The sequence below is a fragment of the Equus asinus genome, chromosome 12, assembly GCF_041296235.1.
Source record: "Equus asinus isolate D_3611 breed Donkey chromosome 12, EquAss-T2T_v2, whole genome shotgun sequence".
Lineage (NCBI taxonomy): Eukaryota > Metazoa > Chordata > Mammalia > Perissodactyla > Equidae > Equus > Equus asinus.
This window is the reverse complement of record NC_091801.1, coordinates 58,183,223-58,190,887: the sequence shown is the minus strand read 5'-3', so window position 1 is coordinate 58,190,887 and position 7,665 is coordinate 58,183,223. Positions and strand designations below refer to the sequence as shown.

The window sequence follows — 7,665 nt, the reverse complement described above, 5'->3', positions numbered from 1 at the left end:
GTGGACATCCTTACCTTGTTTCTGTTCTTGTGGAGAAACGTTCAGTCTTTCACCCATAAGTATAATGTTATCTATAGGGGTTTTTTCTAGATGTTCCTTATAAACTTGAGGAAGTTTTCTCTATTCCTTACTTGTTTATGATTTGATCATGAATGGATGTTGAATTTTGTCAAATGCCTTTTCTTCATCAATTAATATGATCGTAAGATTTTTCTTCTTTTGACTGTTAATAAGGTAGGTGACACTGATTGATTCTCAAACAAGGAACCAGCCTTGCATACCTGAAACAAGCCCCACTTCCTATACTGTATAGTTCTTTTTATGTATTGTGGATTACATTTGCTAATATTTGTTAAGGATTTTTCTGTCTGTATTCAAAAGGCATATTCATCTGTAGTTGTTTTTGTTTTGTACTGTCTTTGTCAGGTTTTGTATCAGGGTAAAAGTAGCTTCCTAAAAAGAATTGGAACATATTCCCTCTTCTTCAGTTTTCTGGAAGGGGTTGTATAGAAGTGGTGTTCATTCCTCCTTAAGTGTTGGCAGAATTGTACTGTGAAACGCTCTGGGCCTGGATAGTGTTTTGGAGGGAAAAAGAAAGAATATGAGAAATGATAAATAACCAGCAAATACAAATAGACTATTTTATCTTCTTAAGTTCTTTTAAAAAATGTTTTTCAGTTAAAAGCAAAAATCATAGCATTGTGTGATGAGGTATTTGAAGGATGAAGATGTGATATATACAAAAAATATAACATCAAGGGGAAGGTGAAAGGACACCACTTGTTGTGGTAAGATTTCCATATCCTAGTTGAAGTGGTAAAATGTTGATTCTAAGTAGACTGGAAACCTCAGTTTGTAGATTATAATCTCTATGACAACAACTGAAAAGAACACTGTACACAGACATATAGTCAAAAACGTAGTTCATAAATTAAAACGGAATAGTAAATACATTAAAGTAACTAAAATTAGAATGCAGAAATAAGAGGCCGGCCCAGTGGCACAGCAGTTAAGTTCACATGTTCCTCTGGTGGCCTGGGGTTCGCTGGTTCAGATCCCGGGTGCAGACATGGCACCACGTGGCAAGCCATGCTGTGGTAGGCATCCCACATATAAAGTAGAGGAAGATGGGCATGATTGTTAGCTCAGGGCCAGTCTTCCTCAGCAAAAAGAGGAGGATTGGCAGCAGATGTTAGCTCAGGGCTAATCTTCCTCAAAACAAATAAAAAAGCAGAAATAAGTGAATGAAAAACAGAGGAAATAAAACAAAGTAAAATGATACATTTGATATATAATACAAATATCAAAAATTACATTTAAGTCATCTAAACACACAAATTAAAAGACAGAGACTGTCAGAATGTATAAAACATGCCCAAACTTGTCTGGTGGCCTAAAGATTACCATGGGCATATCGATACTATTTATGATTCCTTTTTTCTTGATTTATCTCATAGATTTTTCATGTTAATTAAGCTACATTATTTTACGCTTTTCCCTGTGGTCATTGGTTTTAAAACTATAAGATTATTCCTAAGGAGAAATCTGCATGTGAAAAGAAGTAAAGCCTTTCTTAATTAAAAAATAACTTGGAAACATGCAAAGAAGAAAGAATGAAAAGAGGAAGAAAAGAAGCAAAGAAAGAAGAACAGAAGGAAGTATAGAAAAATGGAGACAGCAAGAAAGAAGAAAAAAGGAGAGAAATACAAGGAAAGTTTAACCATTATTTTGACAATTGTTTTTGAATTACTTGCAGATGTTTATTTTTAGCTGATGGGGATTTATTTCTGCTTTCAGCTAATGAATATCATTATTCTTTCTTTTTGGAAAATAGAACTATTCATCTCTTATTTTAGTAAGAAAAACAAAAAAAATGGGAAATGTATTTTTCTTCTCTATGAAGAAAGAAAAGTGACAATATATAAATGAAATTTCCTTTGTCTAAAGAACTTCTTTTAGGAATTATTTTAGAACAGCTCTATTGAAAATTAATTCTCCTAGTTTTTCTTTATCTGATAATGTTTTTATACCTTGATTCCTGGAGAATATTTTCACTGGCTATAGAATTCTGGGTTGACTATTTTTTTCTTTAAGCTTGCTGAAAATATTGTGCCATTTCCTCCTGGCCTTCCTAGTTTCTGATCAGTAATCTTCTGTTACTCAAATCACTGTTCTCCTTAAGTAAATGTTCACATTTCTCTGGCAACTTTCAAGATTTTGCATTGTGTCTATTTTTTTAGTAGTTTGATTATGATATGTTTGTGTGTGGGTTTCTTTTGTTTTGTTCTATGAGAGGTTCACTGACCTGGAAGTTGTTTTATCTGTTGAGTCAGTATTCAAATTAATTGATGTGCTGATTAGATTGTGATCCACATACGTGTAGCTCTTGGTTGAACCCAACAGTTAATTTTAACAAGCTTAATGGGATTATTTTCCAAGCTTTTTTCTCTCTGTGATCTCCAGGTTACTTTATGTTTCCTTGTGACCCACTTTTCAATTAGATAGCCAGAAAGCTGAATCTTCAGTTTTCCCACTCTTTGTGAAACTATACAACCTTGCACTCATGTTAAACCAAACAACATGAGAACTAGAAGAAATTCACTGCATTATTGTTATCAAATAAGTTATGCTGGTAATATGCAAACCAACCAAATACCTGAACACTCTTCATTCTTTCCTCTGTTTACGTTTCTGATACACTTTTCATTACCTGTCCTTAAAGAACATCTCCAGAAAATTTGAAATTTAGTTAGCCCTTAACCCACTGTTTTCCCAAAAATCTAGCTCCTATAAGATATATGGCAACTTACTACATATTAAATACACAAAGTGATATTTCTATCTTTTTGTAAATGGAAACTAAAGCTTACATTGGATTAACGCAAGCTTAAACATCCTTGAACCTGACGTAAGGGTGATAAAATTCTAGAATCTTTTTCTAGGACTTTGGAGCTAATTTCTTCTCATCATTTGAGTCTCCACTCAATTATCACTCATTGGGTGGGGTCTTCTCTGACCATCCTATCTAAAAAATTTCCATTCCCATCACCTTGTTATAATGTATTACCTTTGGAACACTCGCCTCTTTTTAAATTAACTTACTCATTTATTAATAAGTTTATTGTCTCTCCTCACTTGTAAAATGTGCATAATATCAGAGGAGGGCTCTTATCTAATTTAAGTTGTAGATTTCTAATCGCCTAAAAGAATTCTAGCACAGTATATTCTATGAAAACATAAATGGATAAAATAAATGTAATATAGATAACCAAATAATGAGGTACCTTGTATATCCTATTAAGAAGTCCAGACTAGTCCTTCTTGTTCAATGGCAAATGATCAAAATGATTTAAACAATGTTTTTAAAATATTTAATTCTTTTGTAGATAATTATGTTAGCAGTGTGGAGCATGCAGAAGGAACAAGTATGTGGTCATGGAAATTTAAGAGATGTTGCTTACATATACTTTGCACAACAACTGATACATAGTTAGTCCTCTGTAACCATTGGTTGTTTTTATTAATATTTCCAGGCAGCATAATAGATTTTGATTAAACATTTATGTGGGTAGAACATTCTTTGGAGAAGTATTAATATTTGTAATAGTGAATTATTTGTCTTTAATGCAATTGCCTTTAAGGGCATTTCTCAAACTGATGCGTCTTGGGACATTAAAGCTTTGAAATAAAAAGAGTGTTTAAATCAAACTTTCAAAATTCCTGTGGTTAAATGTATTCTAAAATGTTGGTTTGAACAAACATAAGCTGCTTTCTTAAAAGTGGACCACCATGGGTACTTTATATGCTAATATTTAATGTAAATCTTTGGAAAGTGTTATTTTATGGAGAATTCCTTAAATTCGCTTGGCCATTAACTCTTCCTCTATTCCTAACCTGCTATAATATTATCATTCTGAGGGACACCAGTAGTGTGGGAAGAGCTGCTTCAGAATTTTAAGTGTGTGCATTCAGCTAACATTATAAATCTTGCTTTCATTGTTCAGGGGGAAAAATACTCCTTCTAGAATATTGAGAATTTTGATTTTAGACTTATTTGATCACTTTCAGTCTTGAAGTAATTTCATATCTTTTATATAGACTGGCTTTTTTTCTCAAATTGCTAACACAACATTCGTTTTTATAAAAGTACACCAGAACACTTCATTAAAACTGATTTCCTTGGCTTTTAAAAGCATTCACCTGGAACTTCTGCAGTATTTTTAAATTTAATTACATAGGTTTTTGTTTTACTGCTAAGCTATATTACCCAACATGTCTTGTCGTTTTACAACTGCTTCTTAATCTAGGAAATATTGCTTAATAGTCATCATTGAAACCATACTGATTTATATTGAAAATAGAATTTTTAATGTCAATGAAAATCAAGTATAAATGAGTTCAGTTAGTTTTTAAAACTTTTCAACAACATTAACTATCATTTTAGTGTCTTCTATTTAAATAAAATGGAATAATTAATCAACCCATTCATAGAAACATAACATTATAATGTAAGCATGTTGTGTTTCTCCCAGTTTCAAGTAGTAATAAATTATTGAGACAGATGAAAGTAAATTCAGGGACATAACTTTAATAACACCTTTGTGATCAGTCCTTAATAAAAACATTTTTCAACACTGGCCATTAATATCTCTAGTGAACATTTCTTCAGAAGGCAGACATTTGTTTTATACACCTTATATAACATATGGGATAAATTAGGCTGTAACAGGGTGAAAACCATTAAAAATCAAGCTCAATGCTTCCTCTCTTTTTGTGAGATCATATTGAAAACATTGAAAACAAAGAATAAAACCTTTTATATTTAACACAACTAAAATGTACATTATTTAGTTATATATAAATCTAATTAACTAAAATGTAAATTACAAAGTGATAATTATGACAAATGAGTGTTAATAAAATGTAAGATCATTCAGAAAACGAAGAAATTAGTTTCCCCACAAGATCTCATAAGACAATCTGGAGAAAATTATACATATATAGTTAACATTCCAAAAAAAAGGGAATAATTTAGCCTTTTAATTTTTCCCTCCACCTACTTTCCTATTTACTTACCTTGGGAGGTGTAAGGTTTATAGAATTGTACTCTTTATATTCCTAAATAGTTAGTAAAACAGAGTGGTAAATTTGTTAAAATGTCAAGGTTCAAGTGATTTTGTTAAAAATCTTTTTATTGAAAAGCAACAGCTAATGTTTTAGGCCCAGATTTGCCTTTATCACTAACACTTTAAAGGACAGATGTTTTTTCAGGTACACTTTTTTTCAAAGCTAAAATGATGTTTGGGGGCAGATAATGTCTATCTTTTGAAGTGAGGATTTAGTCTTTAAGTACTTTAGAATATGCTGTAATCTCAGATCTTGTAAAAGAAAATGAAATAGTTATACAATAATATCTCTCACCAAATGGCGCCGATCTGGAAGACTTAGCTTAGGCATGATTTTCACCTAAGAGCGGTTCTTCTCCATGTGGGAAGAATATCCTCTTGGCAAAGTAGACATTTTCCAGAAAACACAGTGGTATACTAAAGAAAGAAAAGTACAACCTAAGTCAGACATTAGATCAACAGATCTAAATTTACTGATTAATAGAGCCAAATAGTGACAATTTTATTTTCTACATAGCTTACTAACAAATTTATCCTATAATGTTAAATATACAATCTGAAATAGTTGAATGTTCATCTTCTCTTTGCTTCATTTTTTTATTATCAGATAGGAACCAGGCTAAAGTGTTAACTTTGTACTACATGTTCAATATCCACTGGACAAATTAATAGTTTAAATAAGACTGTTAGAAAATTATAACATTATAGCATGGATTAAAATTTTTAATCTCAGTTATAAAAGATAAGTTTCTGTGTGTTTAGTTTAATTGTTATGAGCAGTTTAAGTTAATTGAAATATATTTAAATAATGATTTGTATAAACTATAATTCAGATTTTATAGTAATCCTAATTGATATCCTGCATCCTTTAATTTATATTCATTGTCTTCTTTTATTATGCTAAAGACTTATCTAGTTGTTTTAAGATTAACTAGGACACATAAATATTTATTTATGATTTCCTTTTTCTACACTTTTCTTATAAAATGTCCATGTTAAATAACTATATTATATTATACTTTTTCCTGCATACATTCCTTTTAAATTACAAAAGCTATTCATAGGGAGAAATTTGCATGTTAGAAAGCAATGCTTTTCCCAAAATAATAACTAAGAAAAACTGTGAAGAAGAAAGGTTAAGGAATTGAATTTTTCAAGAGTGATATATTAAAAAATGCCTGACCTAATATGCAAATATTTCTGAAAAAGCAAGAGGGGCTAGGCGTGTCCTGAGCTCAGTTTTATCCTAAAAAAAGGGGTTTTGGCTATTAAAATATCTGAATGCGAATTTAAGATTCTTTAGAAGATTGAAAACTTTTGCATATTAGGTCAGTTAGTTATTTCAAACAGTGCATCTTAAGGAATTTACGGGCATGATTTTATTCCTCTACACTGGACTCTCAGTATTTTGGAAATGTCTGTCATATACTGTTACTCTAAAGAAAATTTCATAATTTACAAAATCCATGGAGTTAACACCGTCTTTTTTGTTTGTTTAAGAAATAAATTTACATTTCAGTTGAAGTTATCCAATAGTATGGGGACTGCTGGGGTAGCAATTGCAATTTTACGATTTATCTCAAGCCATAGTATATGTGTGTGTATGGGTGCAAGACAGATAGAATATATATAACATACACATGCAAGCATTCATAATATACATCGATCATACATATGTTTGTGTGTGTATTCAATTTATTATATTTTGTCTAATATGTTAAATACTGTAGGTATAATAGTATTAATTTTAAGCTTTCAGATAAAGAAGATTTTATCTCCTTACAGATTGGATAATTCTGTAAATTTTATCTTTGGCATTATTAATATATGATTGAAAATCCACATCTCATGAAAGAGGTTTTTCCTTTTAAACCTTTTAAAAAATGTTACAAGACTTAAGCTTACTTTCTACATATTGTTTAACTTCTCTACAAATTCCCTGCTTATGCACAGTTTATCTACTTGAAATTAAATGACCATGGGATCCAGGACTGCTTACTATTATGAAGGCAAAACTAGCTTCCATGTCATTTCCCTGATTTTACAAATGCAAAATGACAGATGTAAATGACAGATGGTTATATATTTTGATACTCGCAAATAAAAGAAAATCCAACTCCAACAGACTTTTATCATTACGTACCTATAACTGCTGAGACAGTGAAGTTTCCAAGATTGCCCGATTTAACAAATCAACAATGTTATTCAGGACCCAGTTTCCTTCCTTCTCTCCATTTTGCTGTCTTAAGTTCTGGCTTCATATCCAGATGGCTACAGCAGTTTCAGAAATCATAACATGCTTGACACTATCCAGAGGAAGAATAAAAAGTGTCCCTTTCTCTGAGACTCTCTTGGATCTCATTGGCCAGAACTTGATTATCTGCCCATCTCTGAACCAATTACTGTCATGACAAATAAAAATATTCTCCGACAAATGAAACACCCTGATGAAACTGGGTTAGAACTTCCCCCGAGGCACAAGGCTGAAGAGGGGAAGTTTAGATATCTCAACAAAATCGGTTTCTATTGTGGAAAAGGG

The 7,665-nt window shown here is 31.4% G+C and overlaps 1 long non-coding RNA gene across 1 annotated transcript; it reads right to left on the bottom strand.

Moving 5' to 3' along the window:
- Positions 1 to 221: 221 nt before the first annotated feature.
- Positions 222 to 7,394, bottom strand: LOC139039853 (uncharacterized). The gene is made up of 3 exons (XR_011493059.1): positions 7,270 to 7,394; positions 5,422 to 5,543; positions 222 to 568 (listed from the first exon to the last, which is right to left on the bottom strand). It is a non-coding gene; the product is annotated as an uncharacterized lncRNA (long non-coding RNA).
- Between the last annotated feature and the right edge of the window lie 271 nt (positions 7,395 to 7,665).